Source organism: Notolepis coatsorum (genome assembly GCF_963971535.1).
Source record: "Notolepis coatsorum genome assembly, chromosome: 20".
Taxonomy (NCBI): Eukaryota; Metazoa; Chordata; class Actinopteri; order Aulopiformes; family Paralepididae; genus Notolepis; species Notolepis coatsorum.
The window spans coordinates 23,342,584-23,360,467 of record NC_140184.1 but is presented as its reverse complement, the minus strand read 5'-3'; the positions used below and the strand labels follow the sequence as shown (position 1 = coordinate 23,360,467).

Sequence of the window (17,884 nt, the reverse complement as noted above, 5' to 3'; positions counted from 1 at the left end):
TTTGGTGCCATTCCTGAACACAGGTGTCTCATTAACATATGCAGTGAGGTGCGCGACCTTTTTGACCCCGTCTTGGTTCACAAACAGTGTTGTATCTCTGCAATGGTAGGGCCTATCTTCACGAAACAAAGTGTGTTGTGCTTCTTAGAGTCTGTTCTATAACATTGCATATCAATTGTACCAGCAGAAGCAATGTTTAAAATTGGTCCCTAACATCAAGCATTTTTAAGGGCTTTAGAGGAAATGTCAAAATATCGTGATGTACATCGTGTATCGTGACATAGCCAAAACATATTGTGATATCATTTTAGAGGCCATATCACCCAGCCCTACTCCCACATGTTACGCTCCCCCAATGAGTTCCTCGCTGTCAGGTGAAAAGAAGTGGCTGGCTGACTCCGCATGTATCGGAGGAGACATGTGATAGTCTTCAACCCTCCCTAAATCGGCAAGTGGGGGGCAAATGTGTGCAACGATCAGGAAGGGAGGGGGGAATTGGCATAATGACTAAATTGGGATGGGAGAAAAATACAGAAAAATAGGAGAAAAAGTAGACAAAAATAAATAAATGGTGTCAAAAAAAAACTACAATTACCGACCGTCAATTTGTCAAAATGCCGGACTTTTGCGATCACAACAGAAAAACTAAAACTAAAATCTATCTAATAACACTTTAACCTATTGGTAAACTAACGTATTGATGATAATATACATTATAACTGCTGTTGTGACATGGTTATGATGTTTATACTTGAATACATTTGAAAAATTAAACGATAATTTTGTCAGACAGTCTGTAGAGCTTGATTTATGACGTGATGTCATTTGCGGTCCACCCCAGGATCGCATGGGCGGAAGAGGTTAAACTGTAGGAGCCCATGTCTGGCACATATCGAGGAAGAGTGAACATTTCGGAGAATAGATTGCCATTGTTCATCAGAAAATTCCACAGACAGATCATCCTCCCAATGAGATCTAATAATAGAGAGACAGGGAATGCAGGGTCGACAACATATCATACAATAATAGTCCAATCGCTCCCCTTCTGTATACATTAACATCTAGAAATTCATCTAAAGTAGTTTTTTTCAGGCATATTTGGAAATTGCGTACAAAGTCACTAATTTGCATATAGCGGAATAAATGAGTCAGAGGGATGTCATGTTTTTGAGTCAGCTGAGTAAAAGAGGCAAAAACCTTGTCAATATACAGATCATTAAAACTAGATATACCCTTATCGCTCCAGATCTTAAAGGCAGAGTCCAATAGGGACGGTGGGAACATATGATTACAGGGGATTGGTGCCCGAGATGACATTGATTGTAGACGTTTTCTGTGCGTCTTTCAGGTATCCCTGGAACTGGGGCTGGGCGATATGGCCAAAAACGTTATCGCGATAAAATTCAAAAAAAAATCATATAACTATATCGATAATTATCGTCGATCGGCAGCTACGTGGCGTAGTGGGCAAGGCGCTCGCCACGAATGCGGAGACGCTGGGCTCGCCTGTTTGAGCCCAGCGCTCCACATTGCTTTCAGTTTAGCTGGTCGTTCATACTAATACACATTGGCCGTATTAGGGGGTGGGAAACTGATGGGTGGGGATCGGGCGTTGTGGACAGCGACTCGTACAGGTCGGTTGGTGCGCCTGCGCAGTAGAATCAGGAGGTGTCGGGGGCAGCGTGAGCCTCCCACGCGTTACTCCTCGCCACTGAGAGATCGAGCTGCGCAGGTGAAAAGATGCGACTGCTGTTACCTCAAGTACCGGAGGGGACTTGTGCTATGTATGACTTAGTCCACATTGCAGCCGGCTTGTGGGAGGCAAGAAACAGCGTTCGTGACAGGGGAGGGTTGAATTGGATGATACGAAATTGGGATGGGAGAAAATATAGAAAATGGGAGAAAAAGTGGATAAAAAAAAAAATGTATCGTAGATATAATTTCAATCGTCAAGTTTAATTAACTTCTTATGCCCGATGGACGGGCTATTAATAGACTTGTTTTGCTGCTGCGAATGTCTCGAGTTGATGTCGTCATCAGTCCGCGCACGTTTTTCTACGCACCAGTGCATAGATTATTATATTCCACCAGGGGGCAACCTACCGCCACTGGATCATTATAAGAATGTAACTAACAGTTAGCCAGAGCAAGCGGTGTATCCCATGACAATGTACTAACTATCACCCTAAAATACTCCGTTCTGCCCCAATACATTGCAACAACGTCCACCCCACACTACTCTAACCGTGGCCTCAGAATTCACGCCACACACCCACTCGGCAAGTAAACTATAAAATAGCGGCGTGCAAGCTAATGATCCTAGCCAGCCTTGTTTACTACCCAGAGGTGCACCGCGGGTCTCCTTCACTGTCGCCATCTCCTTCACTGATTGGTTGTTAGTGCGTGTGTTCATATCCAAGCTTGGAAAATCGATTTATATATCGAAACTTTGCGACCACGTTTCATGTTTATTTCGAGGAAATAATTTATCGCGATAGTTATCGTTTTATCGCCCAGCCCTACCTGGAATACGTTTGGTCCTTTAACACACCTCTCCCTCCCCGTCGGCTGCCAGGTAGTTCATCTCAGCCACGTCCACCAGCTTGACGTGATTGCAGGGCAACGGGGCCCCAACGTGACCTGCTGTCCAGTCTCCAGGCATTGACATGGAGCACCCGGCTGTGCATTCAGTTTGACCATAGCCCTCGTAAAACTGGCAGCCCAGCGCAGCCCGCAGGAACATCAGGACGGTCGGTGAAACTGGTGCAGCTCCTGTGGCCATGAGCCTCACGCGGCCACCCAGACTAGACTGTACTTTTTTGAAGACGAGTTTGTCCCACAAGCTGTCCTTTCTGACCACACCGCTCTCAAGCTCCGCCAGCTTCCTTCGAGAAGCAAAGTCTAAGAGCCACCTCTTCAGCGGCGTGGCCTGACCAAAGATCTTATCGAACATGCGATTGAGAAGCCGTGGGACAACAGGGAAGACTGTGGGCTGCAGAGTCTTCAGGTCATCCATCAACAAGAGGCATGTCACCCTGGAAGTAGCCGATTCGAGCGCCCTGAATCAGGATGGCGATCTGCATGATCCTCTCAAACATGTGTGCTAGGGGGAGATAGGACATGTGAATGTCATGGAGGTTCAGCATGCAGTGGACCTCTGTCATTCTAATGAAGGCGGCAGTGTTGGCGATGAGTTGGCGATTTCCATGAGTAAGCACTGCACCTTTCAGGGTTCCTGTGGTTCCACTGGTAAAACAGATGAGAGCAAGGTCCTCTGGTGTAGGGGGCATCGGTGTCTGATGATTGACTTTACCAATAGCCTCCAGTTCATCCAAGCTCAGGATCTCGATGCCGCTCTTCTGCCCCCTGTCCACCAGCTCGGTGTCAAAGGCCTCCATGAGGACGATGGTCTTCACTGTGCTCTCTTTACCGCTGAGACAGTCCAGGATCAACGTGGCTTTGTCTGCTACGTCGCAGATCACCTGCCAGCTTTGTCAATAATGTAGTCGATGGCCTCTTTGCCTAGTGTATCATACAGTGGAACCGCAACGAGGGAGTATGTGTAAGAAGCCAGCTCTGAAATGGTCCACTCTGGCCTGTTCTGAGCAAATATTCCAATATACTTGTATCCAGATTCTAAGAGAGTGATGCATCGGGTTATATGGGTAAGCGTCTAATTTCAACTGAACTAATCAAAGCTTGCAATGAGGTTTTTCCGCAATGGGAGGACTCGATATGCAACCATGTCTCAGTCGACAGATCCCCCATCCAGTAAAGCATATTATGTGTGTTTGCTGCCCAATAATACAATTGAAAATTTGGCAAAGCCAGCCCCCCTGACCATTTTGTCTCTTGTAGAAATTGTTTCCTAATCCTTGGAAGTTTGCCATCCCAAATTAATGCAGAGATCTGTTTATCTAATGTGTCAAAGAATTTTCTCGGTAAATAAACTGGGACACACTGAAAGATATTTGGGCAGGACATTCATTTTAACAACGTTAACACGACCAATTACAGATAAAGGAAGCCTGTCCCATCTTTGAAGGTCTGATTTACTACGCTCCAGGAGTGGTGTGAAATTATTCTCGTATAGATAAGCAAGTAACCTTGATGCCCAGATAAGTCAGATGATCCGCTACTAGCTTTACTAGCTGTACCGTCTTTATATCTATCTAATCTATGGGGGGTACTACCGAGCAGAGTAGGTACCGTGCACATAGACGCCTGCGCAATAGAGCACTCGAAGCATCTGCTCTACGACTATTGAACATGGGGGGGGGCAAACGTCTGGTTTTGCTCCCCCACTTTTTGATCATATGAAAAATATGATATACCCCCCCCCCCCCATATATAAATCTAACCATAACTACGTAATTTATCAAATTAATAATACGCAATGACACTTAATAGCAAGTTTTTAAGTTTCCAAAGATTGTGTGACCCCCCACTTTAATGGTTTGATCCAGTGCCCACGGTTCGTCGGCATGACGTATACGACATGTTGGGGGAGGCGGCTTTTTCGAATGCCATTGAAAAATTCAGGCTGGATATTGGATAACATTGTGAGGATTATTCTTCGGCGTTTACATCAAAATGGAGCAAATCATCACGTAAGTCGAACACTCTGACTGTATACTAAATGCGCAAACAGATTGAAACTGAATATTTCTCGGACAGAGATACGGGATGGTGCGCAGGCGCTGTGATCACCCAACGGCGGAAATAATGCCGCTTTGAGCAGTTTATAAAAAAATATTAAAAATATTTATTAGCAACGCCGAGCTTTCAAACCATCCCGTATCTCTGTCCGAACCCCTCGTGCAACTGTGAGCACCTTTGTAATGTCTCTGTGATACTTGTATAACGAACGGTTCGGCCAGAACCAGTCCTTCAGGGTAAATCTAGGTTGGTTTCCCATTGAGGAGCAAGTGACTGTGGATTCACTCGGTGCAGCACAGTCACGAAAGGGGCTAGTATGGACCCTGATGTAAACAAGACAAACGTCTTTCTCTGGTCTGCATCCCCTTAACAATTGTGTGTATTGAGCCGTACTGCCGCCGCGCTCACTGGGGCTATTGATAGCGTCAATTAATTGTTGTTGTTGGTACTGCCGCTGCGGATGTGAACGGGGCCGGAGGGGCTTTGGGAGGATGGGAAAGTTATTATTATTATTATAATTGGCTATCATACGTGCCTAGCTAGCGTTAGCTAAAAGAGCCCTTGCAGTGAAGTTATTATTATTATAGCTATCATACTGCAATATAAACTGAGTTTTATAGTGAAAAGAGCAGCTTTATTTTGGTCAAGATTGAAGGCTCTATATTGCAGGAAATTGCACATACAGGTGTTCATTAAATGTAAAAAAAAATCTGCCGTGGAGGGGGTCGTGCCCTCCAAACCACCCCTTGCAAAATAAAAAATAAAAAAAGGTAAAAAAAAAAAGAATAAAAAAAACTTGCACCCCCACTTTCAACTCTAACTAGGCGTCCATGACCGTGCAGACCGTGGAAAAGCGGCATAAGGGAATACTTCATAATGTTTCATGCAATTAAAAAGTAAATATATATACATTATGATGATGATGCACACACACCTTTACAGTGTTTCGTTTACCGGTAGGATGTTATAACATTGCTGATAATAAAAATCATAAGTCTAAGCCAGTGACCGGTAGATCGCACGCTGGTTTCAAGTAGACCGCGAGATTATTTTGGAAAATCATTTAATTTGATTTGATTTGGAGGGGAGGACAAAAAACGTTTGAGCAGTCCTGTGTATAACAGGCAGTCAGGCAGCCTGAGCCAATCGATACCGTCTACATTCCGTACATTCCGGACAGCGAGCTTCATCCATAGGGATGCAAATTGGTGCCTTTGTTTTCATTGATTGGCATGAGTGGGGGTCGGGCCCATCACCTGACAGGTACAGTATAAACGTGGCTCTGAGACCAGCCTTGAGTCACTCGAAACTGCAAGATGAATGGAACACCACCAGCAAAAAAGAGGTTCATTCAGAGGACGCTACTTTTCAACAACGCCAGCAAGACCTCACTGCCGCCAGCCAGGACCCTCCGACGAGCTGCCGCCGCCGCCAGGGAGCAGCTCCAACGCCGCCTCCGACGAGCCGCCGCCACCAGGGAGCAGCTCCAACGCCGCCTCCGACGAGATACCGGATAGCACCAGCGTCAGTGCCACAAGCAGAACCGTAGCAGCCAAAAGACCAAAAACATATAATTTCCATGAAGTGGGAGGAAGCTTACTTTTTTGTTTATTTCAACGCAAAATCAGTCCGTCTCATTTGCAAACAAATCGGCTGTGCCGAAAAAGGGTAATTTGGAGCGGCATTATACAACGATGCACAAGAAACACTGCACGGATTTCCCTCCAAAAACAGTCTTACGAAGAACAGAACTCCAGCAGATGAAGTCTTCACTAGTGGGACAACAGTCCACTTTTACGAAGCCCAACACCAAGGCAAAAGCTGCAACAATTGCATCTTATCGTGTCAGTCACATTCTCGCTAAAAAGAAAAAAATCCTTCAAAGACGGTGACTGTGTAAAAGAGGCATTGACTGTGGCTGCCGCTTTCTCTCACATGAAGATCAAGTCCAAGTACAGAACCACATTGACAGATGACCATCTTGTGGACTGTCTGAGGCTTGCAACAAGCTCCTACAACCCAGACTTTGAAAAACTAGCTTCCTCTTCCCAGTGCCAGCGTTCTCACTAAGGTAGAGACATTTAATAAAAAAAAAACAGATAAAGGAGAACTATCAGTGACTGTTGACAGACCTTTTTGTGGAATTGTTTTTTGATTGTATTCCATTTTGCAATGTGACAGCTCTGTTTACACATCATTCCTATTCCCTTTTAATTGTACATATATTTTTGTTTTGATAGTATTGTTCCACTTTTGCTTTGGCAATGTAAACATATGTTTTCTCATGCCCATTGAACTGAGTGTGTGTGTTGTCAGTGTGTATGCAGAGTGTGAAATAAACGTGAGAAGTTACAGTTACAGTCTTGTCATTCTTGTAATTCCTACACTACACTGTTACAATGATATATAAAATAGCATATTATATTATATACCCATTCAATATGCACATGACAGAAAATATTATATGCCATATAATATTTTCTGTCATGTGCATATTGAATGGGTAATACTATTACTACTGATTGATTGATTGAAAACTTTATTAACAGATTGCAGAATGGGTACAGTACAGCTCAATACATACAATTGTTAACACTTTTAAGTGCCGAAAACGTGTTTAGGCGTCTTTCCTAGCCATGCTAAAGTTGCCGAGGACGCCCTAACTCGTCTTTAATATCAATATTTCAAAAATCTGTGATTGGAATCATATTTCCCCTCTGCAGCCTTCACACACAGTTCTGAGCTCCTCTCAATCCTCTAGCGGTTCAAGAGCGCCATCTGGTGGCCGATCGGCAGAAGCGCCAAACAGGAAGTCATGTGGATGAAGTGGTGATCACCCATATTACTTCCGGGCACTCGCTATAGGTCCCGGGACTCGATCTCGACACAATACATAGCGATCCGTTGCCAATAACTCGATAAACAACATGATTTGGACGTATATACTATTATACAACCTGGAAATGGACCGGGTATTTCGACATCCCATAATGGAAAACTGTCTACCCCACGCTGATCGGCCAACGGCCCGAGGAGACTGGGGTGAGTTTTAGCGTGTAATATTACCGTGTTCGATACTAACTGATCTGATGAACATATGACCCACATTAGATGAATGGTATAACGCTGCCCACGGAATTATAAACGCCCCCTCGCCCATCCGGTCAACATCAGATGACGTGTAGTAACTTCCAGAAGTCCGTCCAGTTAGAATTTTTTATATCGCGCCGATTGCTATCAAACTATTTCATCATCAATATAATGCATTTGGGGCTATAAATCACGTTCTGGAGAAAGCTGCAGAAAGAGATGAAAACATACTTATACCATATTTTAGTATGAATATGTGAATGAAAAAGTTTAACGTTGCTACACCATGAACAATACATATAGGACCTTGAATGGGCCCTAATAATGGCAATCTAGCAATAGAATTTAAAAAGTTATAGCCCTGCAAAGAAGGGGAACTTCTCCATGTTAAATAGAGCTGGCAACGGATGGTATATCATGAATTTAGCCTTAGGCAATCAAAGTGTTAAGGGGATGCAGACCAGAGAAAGACTTTTGTCTTGTTTACATCAGGGTCCCCCATTTTCAATTCATCATATATACTACTATATATATATATATATATATATATATATATATATATATATATATATATATATATATACTAATACTAGCCGCGAGTAGGACAAATTTGGGCTGGTAGCTCTCGGCTAGGTGGCAAATAAAAAAGTAGATCTTGGTTAAAAAAAGGTTGGGCACCCCTGTCTCCCAGCCCTACTCCCACACGTTACGCTCCCCCAATGAGTTCCTCGCTGTCAGGTGAAAAGAAGCGGCTGGCTGGCTCCGCATGTATCGGAGGAGACATGTGATAGTCTTCAACCCTCCCTAGACCGGCAAGTGGGGGGCAAATGTGTGCAACGACCAGGAAAGGGAGGGGAGAATTGGCATAACGACTAAATTGGGATGGTAGAAAAATACAGAAAAAAGAGGAGAAAAAGTAGAGAAAAAAAATGGCGTCAAAAAAACTACAATTACCGACGTACATTTTTCAAAATGCCGGACTTTCGCGATCACAACAACAGAAAAACTCAAATCTATCTAATAACACTTTAACCTATTGGTAAACTAACGTATTGATGATAATATACATTATAACTGCTGTTGTGACATGGTTATGATGTTTATACTTGAATACGTTTGAAAAATTAAACGATCATTTTGTCAGACAGTCTGTAGAGCTTGATTTATGACGTGATGTCATTTGCGGTCCGCCCCAGGATCGCATGGGCGGAAGAGGTTAAACTGTAGGAGCCCATGTCTGGCACATATCGAAGAAGAGTGAACATTCCGGAGAATAGATTGCCATTGTTCATCCGAAAATTCCACAGACAGATCATCCTCCCAATGAGATCTAATAATAGTGAGAGACGGGGAATGCAGGGTCGACAACATATCATACAATAGTCCAATCGCTCCCCTTCTGTATACATTAACATCTAGAAATTCATCTAAAGTAGTTTTTTTCAGGCATATTTGGAAATTGAGGACATCTGTTGCGTACAAAGTCACTAATTTGCATATAGCGGAATGAATGAGTCCGAGGGATGTCATGTTTTTGAGTCAGCTGAGTAAAAGAGGCAAAAACCTTGTCAATATACAGATCATTAACACATTCATGGCCATTTGGATCCGTCTAAAATCACTGTAGACGGCCAGCATTTCTAAACAGACTTGTATAGTCCGTGGGGCTGTTTGTAGAGCTAAATCTATACTTTATAGTATTGCTATCTGTCCATTCGGCCATAAACCGTCCCTTCAAAATGGCTTAAAGAAATAATTTTTTCATCAATACGTTCTCATTTTATAGCGTCTTAAATATAAGCGTTATAAGGGATTTCGGCTGGGATATTTCCTGGAACGCGAGATACAGGGCTAATAGCTACTAACGTTAAATCCAATGGCATTTTGGATATACAGAAGCTACAGTTAAAACTCAAACTGCATATGATCGGTATGATGGTCCACCATGAATGCATGAAAGGGGCGGAGGACGTCGTTTCTGATTATCGATTACCAATAACCGTGTTAGCCTCATTCACTGATCGGGTGGATGGCTATCATAACAAGCCCTGATCAGCATGTAATTTACGTGAACAAGATCTTACCGTGGGCCGGTTGGATCCCCCAAAGCATTTCCCAGTTATCGATCGCCATCTGGTAGATCCATAATGTCCATTGGCTGATGATATATTCCTTTACTGCATAGTGAATTCGGCGTCGCAAAATGTATTCCAAGCTACTAGGCTGCACATCCAGCTGACTGGAAACTACATTGAAAGTAAAAAAATAAATAGTGCACCGTTCTGCCACAGGGCACACTGCATTATCGAGACAGCGCCCCTAAGAGGATCTGGCCGGTAATGCACTTTTCAGAATTCGAAGAGGAGGGTACTGTAGATCTGCAGTGCAGCTCGGTGACATTGAGTAGGTTATTACAATGGAATAAAAGCCAAAACAACCTTGCCGTTGTTGGTCCTCAACCGTTGGATTTGAAACACGGATTTATCCGTGGTTGGCCCCGAAACGGTTAAAACTAGATATACCCTTATCGCTCCAGATCTTAAAGGCAGAGTCCAATAGGGACGGTGGGAACATATGATTACAGGGGATTGGTGCCCGAGATGACAGCCCGCAGGAACGTCAGGACGGTCGGTGAAACTGGTGCAGCTCCTGTGGCCATGAGCCTCACACAGCCACCCAGACTAGACTGTACTTTTTTGAAGACGAGTTTGTCCCACAAGCTGTCCTTTCTGACCACACCGCTCTCAAGCTCCGCCAGCTTCTTTCGAGAAGCAAAGTCTAAGAGCCACCTCTTCAGCGGCATGGCCTGACCAAAGATCTTATCGAACATGCGATTGAGAAGCCGTGGGACAACAGGGAAGACTGTGGGCTGCAGAGTCTTCAGGTCATCCATCAACAGAGGCATGTCACCCTGGAAGTAGCCGATTTGAGCGCCCTGAATCAGGATGACGATCTGCATGATCCTCTCAAACATGTGTGCTAGGGGGAGATAGGACATGTGAATGTCATGGAGGTTCAGCATGCAGTGGACCTCTGTCATTCTAATGAAGGTTGGCCTAAGGTCTAATGAAGTGTTGGCGATCACATTTCCATGAGTAAGCACTGCACCTTTCGGGATTCCTGTGGTTCCACTGGTAAAACAGATGAGAGCAAGGTCCTCTGGTGTAGGGGGCATCGGTGTCTGATGATTGACTTTACCAATAGCCTCCAGTTCATCCAAGCTCAGGATCTCGATGCCGCTCTTCTGCCCCCTGTCCACCAGCTCGGTGTCAAAGGCCTCCATGAGGACGATGGTCTTCACTGTGCTCTCTTTACCGCTGAGACAGTCCAGGATCAACGTGGCTTTGTCTGCTACGTCGCAGATCACCTGCCAGCTTTGTCAATAATGTAGTCGATGGCCTCTTTGCCTAGTGTGTCATACAGTGGAACCGCAATGAGGGAGTATGTGTAAGAGGCCAGCTCTGAAATGGTTCACTCTGGCCTGTTCTGAGCAAAGATTCCAATATACTTGTATCCAGATTCTAAGAGAGTGATGCATCGGGTTATATGGGTAAGCGTCTAATTTCAATGGAAGGGCTGAACTAATCAAAGCTTGCAATGAGGTTTTTCCGCAATGGGAGGACTCAATATGCAACCATGCTGGAGTCTCAGTCGACAGATCCATAAGCATATTATGTGTGTTTGCTGCCCAATAATAACATTTAAAATTTGGCAAAGCCAGCCCCCCTGACCATTTTGTCTCTTGTAGAAATTGCTTCCTAATCCTTGGAAGTTTGCCATCCCAAATTAATGCAGAGATCTGTTTATCTAATGTATCAAAGAATTTTCTCTGTAAATAAACTGGGACATACTGAAAGATATTTGGGCAGGACATTCATTTTAACAACGTTAACACGACCAATTACTGATAAAGGAAGCCTGTCCCATCTTTGAAGGTCTGATTTACTACACTCCAGGAGTGGTGTGAAATTATTCTCGTATAGATAAGCGAGTAACCTTGATGCCCAGATAAGTCAGATGATCCGCTACTAGCTTAAATTGAAATGCCTCAAATGAGATCTCCTTAGCTTTACCGTTAACCCATTCTCTGCCACCACTTTTTTTTTATTTTTTTATTATCTTTCTTCCCCTCCTTTTTCCCGATTTTTCTCCCATCCCACCCTTCCTGGTTGTTGCGTACTTTCCCCTACTGTTGGTCCGGGAGACCGGAGACTGTCACATGCTTTCCTCCGACGCATGTGCAGCCTGGGGCAGGCCAACCTGGCCGCGCAGGTTCTCACCGGGGAGAGTGTAGCGTGTGGGAGGCCACACTATCTCTCCTCAGTTCCAACCCTCGCTGAGCAGGCGCCCCGACCGAACTGTAGGGGTCGCTGTCCACAACGCCCAGGACCCACCCTTCAGCTTTCCCACCCCCTGATACAGCCAATTGTATCAGTGTGAGAGGCCAGCCAAGCTGATAGCAACGCCGGGAGCTGGATTCGAACAGGCGAATCCTAGTGTCTCCCGGTGTTGGTGACGAACGTAATCTCTGTGCGCCACCTGCCCCCCTCTGCCACCACTTTGATCATCCTAAATCATCCTCTGCCAGCGCTATTTGTCTATGGAGATGTTCACCTTCTTTGCAGGGCTATAACTTTTTTAATTGTATTGCTAAATTGACATTACTATGGCGAACGTTTTACTTTTTCATTCACACATTCATACTAAAATACCGTCTAGAGTATAAATATGTTTTTATCGTTTTCTGCAGTATTTCATAGAACATGAGATATAGGCATAAATACATATATTAGATTATCAAATGCAGTTTGATACCGATCAACGTTATATAAAAAAATGTCAACTGTACATGGTCCTAAACGTCATGACTGATCATCTGCGGGTGAACGGAGGGGGGGGGGGGGGGGGGGGTCGTTTATAATTCAATGACCGACGTTAAATGATTTATGTAGTATGGGTGATATATTGATCAGAGCAGTTTGTTGATCGATGCAATCCATTTCCGGTTTGTATATTACTAATACACGTCCAAATCATGTTGATTATTGAGTTATGGCAAAGATCCATATCGACAGTGTCTGTATTGAGCCCCGGGACGATAAACGAGTGGCCGGACGAAAATAGGGGACGGACCGAGCTACAATGGGCACTTCCGGTTTGGCAACTCGTCGATCGGCCACGAGGTGGCGGTATTGAAGCGTTGCAGAGTTGTGATGGCTCAGACAGCATCACCCAAGACTCCGTGGGTGAAATATGAATACCATGACGAAAATATGAAATATTGATCTCAAACACGCGTTACGGCGTGATTGGCAGACAACGCATGGCGGAGAAACCCGCCTTAACACGTGATTGGCGGAGAATGGGTTAACGGCTAACAACTTGCTTTTGTGCATATTCAATTTATATCCAGAGATACAGCCGAAATCTCTGAAAATGGTAAGAGCATGGGGAAGCGATTCCAAGGGGTCAGACACATAAAGTAACAGGTTGTCAGCATAGAGGGATAATTTGTGTTCTAGGCCAGCCCTATGAATTCCCCTGATCCTGTCCTCCGTTCGCAACTATTCTATAGAAATCGCGAACAGGAGAGGGGACAATGGGCACCCCTGTCTGGTTCCACGATTAAGTGGAAAATAGGGGGATCATACTAGTCTAGTAGGAAGAGGGGAGGTATCATGCACCTCCCTGAAATATACTTCTAACCAGACTTTCTAGATTGGAAAAAAGGTGAACAAAATGATAGGCTATGTTAAAAGGTTGTCAGAGTGTCCCATTTATATTTTATATGCAAATTAAGGACGCGATTATAAAAAAATCTGTTTAACCTCTTAATCCCAGAGCCCTATTTTCTGAAAATCTGCCTAAAATACATACCTAAGTAAATGGAATATTGCTCTACTTCTACCCCCCTAAGTTCATTTGCATATTCTTCTAGGGACATCTATGGACCTCAGTGAATGTATTGCCAGTGTCAGAAATATTGTGTCTATTATCCGGACCAATGCAATTTGAAATATTATTATAGAATATAGAATAGCAGGCTTATAAATTACCTTATTATAGCCAATTCGCACATTTATGGATTCTGTCGGTCGGCTCGCAAAAAAAGTCGGTCGCCTGGCTATAATCGCCTGCCGTGTGCGGAGCCCTTTACACGCACATACATGCACACGTGCACACACACCCAGAGACGGAGAGGCGGCACCACAGGTTAGGCGGCACCACAGGTTTGTTTTGAGGAGACAGCCGGGGATACGAGAGTGAGAGAAGTGGAGAGAGCTTCGTGAGTTTAAACGTTAGCCCTACATGTTTTATTCAGAAACGTCAATGTAATATGGAGGCGCTGGATGAACTGGTAGTAGCCTCGTGTTCTAACGGTTAGCATTGCAGCTAGCGTAATTGAGCTAATAAGGCACTGGATTCATACAGTAGCTTGATAGCTAGCGTCGAAATCCTCTGTGTGTCGCGTTGAAGATGACGTCACGGTGCCCCAGCTACACTGACGGGGGGGGGGGGTACCGTCTTTATATCTATCTAATCTATGGGGGGTACTACCGAGCCGAGTAGGTACACCTGAACAAATGAGGTGTCTAGACTAGGGGTGTAACGGTACGCGAATACGTACTGTACCGCCTCAATGTGGTCCTCCGGTACAGTACGCGCTGTTCACCGAACAATTGCAACGGTACGGAACCTTTTTTTGCGGAACTTAAATCCCCCCGTCCCAAATATGCACAACTAACCGGATGTTGTTTGTTCATCCCACGCAGCCACGCAGCTACACTGAACGATAGCTGTAATTCAGCATAGCATATTAGCCTTAGTATGGCGGGTGCAATACTAACTGACAAGCCAGAGCTAGAAGATGCTCCCACAACATTTAAGTCTCCCGTTTGGGATAATTTCGGATTCCCAGTTAACGACAGTAATGGACAAAGACCGGTGAATCGCACAAAAGCTACGTGCCGGCTAGCCCCTTTCGTGACTGATGCAAGCCTTGCATCACAGTCACGAAAGGGGCTACGTGCCGGCATTGTTCAACTTTATTGCAAACTTTATCACGCATTTGAAACGGCATCACCCGAATGTGAATATCACTGGTACACTGAAGAAACAGACCCTAGTGCAAACCCAGCTCCCCGTGGCATTCAAGCAGCATCTCGCTATTAATTCAGACCGGGCCAAAGCAATAACAAACGCCATAGGTGTTTTTATAGCAGCAGATCTGCAACCATACTCTGTTGTCGAGAACACAGGGTTTAAGCACATGTTAAAAGTAATAGAGCCCCTCTACCTAGTTCCCTCTCGTCCATATTTCAGCCAGCAGCAAGTCATACCAGCTCTGTATAAACAAGCACACGGTACAGTTGTCCACGACTTATCCAAGGCATCTGCTATATAATAATCTTCAGATTTACTTTAAGTGTTATTAGTAGGTTAAAGCAATAAGCCTTAGTTTGCTCAGTAAATTATGGCCAATTCGTTTTATATTGTTTAATACAGTTAAATAAATAAATAGATAAATGAAAAGCAATTTTTTGTTTTGTATCCCCCCCCCCCCCCCCCCCCGCGTGTCTACTTTCCGTAGCTCCATTTCTGCAGACCCCTCTCTGATTGGTTGAGCCCATTTCTGCAGACCCCTCTCTGATTGGTTGAGCGAAGCCCCTCTCTGATTGGTTGAGCGATTGGTTTAGCTCGTCACACGGCAAAAGGCGGATGTAATGTTATCATATCAAGAAGATAAAAAGAAATGTACTACCAGATTCGCGTATAACGTTATTTTGCGTGACTTCGCGGTTTATTCATAACGTTATGCACATTTCACAACACAGCCAGCTGTCAGAAACTGTACATTGTAACGTTATATAATAACGTTATGTTATTTTGCGGTTTATTCACATAACGTTATTTCACGTGACAAGTTCAACCCAGCCCAGCTGTCAGAAACTGTACATTGAGGGGGGTTGAATCACTGTTTAGTGTTTACACTCCCCACTTACTGTAACTGTACCATGACGCACTCCCCACTTACTGTAACTGTACCATGTTCTACATATAACCTCATCTCATGCACCTTGTTGTGTATCCTGTTTCTTTTTCCTCATTATTATATTCAGAGTTAATTATATTGTTTACACTGTCTTTTTTCTATTATAACCCTGCCCATTTGATGTTCACAGAGACTTGTTCTATTGACCAAGACACAACATTTCCGTAGCAATCCGACATTGACATTTCCGTAGCAATCCGACATTGACCACCAGACTCTTTCTCTTAAGGCATTAACTGGGTTAATTAATATAAATGTTATATTGTAACTGTCTAGTTACACATTGGTTCCGAAACATGTATGTTCCAGGCTGCAATTAAAACTTTGAATCTGAGAGAGCTCTGGTCAGCGAAGCCGGCGATGCGAGCGATTATTATTGGTTTTTAATGACAAACCAATTACATAATCCAACATATGTGTAAAGGCACACACAACATATTCCAGTTAACGGTATATTTTTTTAATGATTCGTTATGGCGTAATCAATACTTCCATGCGTATAAATTGCGTTCGCGACCTCCATGTTTTGGGGGTATTCATGAGAAAACTCGGATCCGGGATTCGGCTCCCATCCGTCGGGCAAAAACTGTGGGTTTTCAGCCTCTCTCTCTGGAGCTTAACGGAGTTTCGATTCCTGGCTAGAGGCGCTTGTCGCGGCTCATGCGCATGCGCGTGCTCGGCCAATCAGAGAGGGGTCTGCAGAAATGGGCTCAACCAATCAGAGAGGGGTCTGCAGAAATGGAGCTACGGAAAGTAGACACGCCCCCCCCACTGTACCGAATATCATACCGAACCGTGACTTCAAAACCGAGGTACGTATCGAACCGTGGATTTTGTGTACCGTTACACCCCTAGTCTAGACCCATGTTTCGAGGGTCAAAGATCACAATAACACTATCCCTAGAGTGATCACATGTTTCTATGTAAGTAGCCTATGCAAATCTGTGCCGTCAATACAAAATAATCATATTTTTACCAATTAGTTGAGTAGGAAAGTGGATACTATCATGCACCCAATTTTTTTTTTGCAGGTTATCGTGATCACACAAACATATACTTTTTTAAGTCAAAAACATTCAAGTTAAATGAAATTAAAAGGGCACAATTAATGTATAAAGCAAAAGGTCATGTACTTCCAGGAAACATTCAAGAACTGTTCTTTGATAGGGAGGGGGGTTATAATCTGAGGGGAGAACTCAATTTAAAAGTTCATAACACTATCAGTGCCGGCCTTGTTTACCTTTTTACCCCCTTGAATGCCATCATCCACTTCAATGTTAGCGTTAAAAAAATCTATGTTTTAAATTATGGCTATGTGTCTAATCTGCCCGTCGTTTATCAATGACTTGTTTGCAGTCAACATTGTCGAAACGGATAGTTTTTTAATCGGTTCATTTTCGTTTTATAGCATTTTGAAAAGCCCTCGTTTTCAAGGAAAATACAGGGTTCCCACGGACCTGGAAAACATGGAAAACATGGGATTCATGGGATTCATTTTCCAGGTATGGAAAGGCATGGAAACTGAGCAAAAGTGACCAATTACATGGAAATAGAAACAGTTGTCCTGGAAAATCTTATTGGATGATTTGTAATAAAATTTAACTATTGAGCACAGAATTAACATGAGTTTATAAAAACCCTTTACATGTGAGCAGCTTTTACTGTAGATAGAAATGGATGATCCCATGTTGTAGAGCATGCTCTTGGCATCCTATATGGTATATTGGATGTTGGAATTTGATGCAGACATGCTCCCCTGTTTTGCAGCTGGATGCTTAAGACAGTGGGGTGCTGTTCTGCAGCTTGATGCCCCTCAGACATGCCCAGACATGTCAGTTGATTGATAGTCAGCATTTATATATTAGAGAGGGCTTAGTTGATCCCCTCAGTCTGTGTGCGCGTCCCTGATCACAAGTAAGTGTTAAATATGTGTATAATGAGGACGCTTAGTTATATATGTATATAGTTAATCTATATACTATATAGATTTATATAGTTAAGGCTTATAGTAAGGTCATAATTCTACCAGCTGCTTAGGAAGCAATTTACCAGTACGCTTATAGTGATAATCTAGCCCAGTGG

General features: G+C 43.8%; 1 pseudogene across 1 annotated transcript in view; it reads right to left on the bottom strand.

Moving 5' to 3' along the window:
* Positions 1-17,884, bottom strand: part of LOC311246829 (long-chain-fatty-acid--CoA ligase 1-like) — a 43,665-nt pseudogene that overhangs the window by 3,464 nt on the left and 22,317 nt on the right. Inside the window, exons 2-6 of the transcript in view lie at positions 10,948-11,116; positions 10,484-10,728; positions 6,068-6,155; positions 2,524-3,636; positions 1,293-1,354 (exon numbers count right to left, since the gene is read on the bottom strand). The product of the transcript in view is annotated as a long-chain-fatty-acid--CoA ligase 1-like (transcript). The remainder of the gene's footprint in view (positions 1-1,292; positions 1,355-2,523; positions 3,637-6,067; positions 6,156-10,483; positions 10,729-10,947; positions 11,117-17,884) is intronic.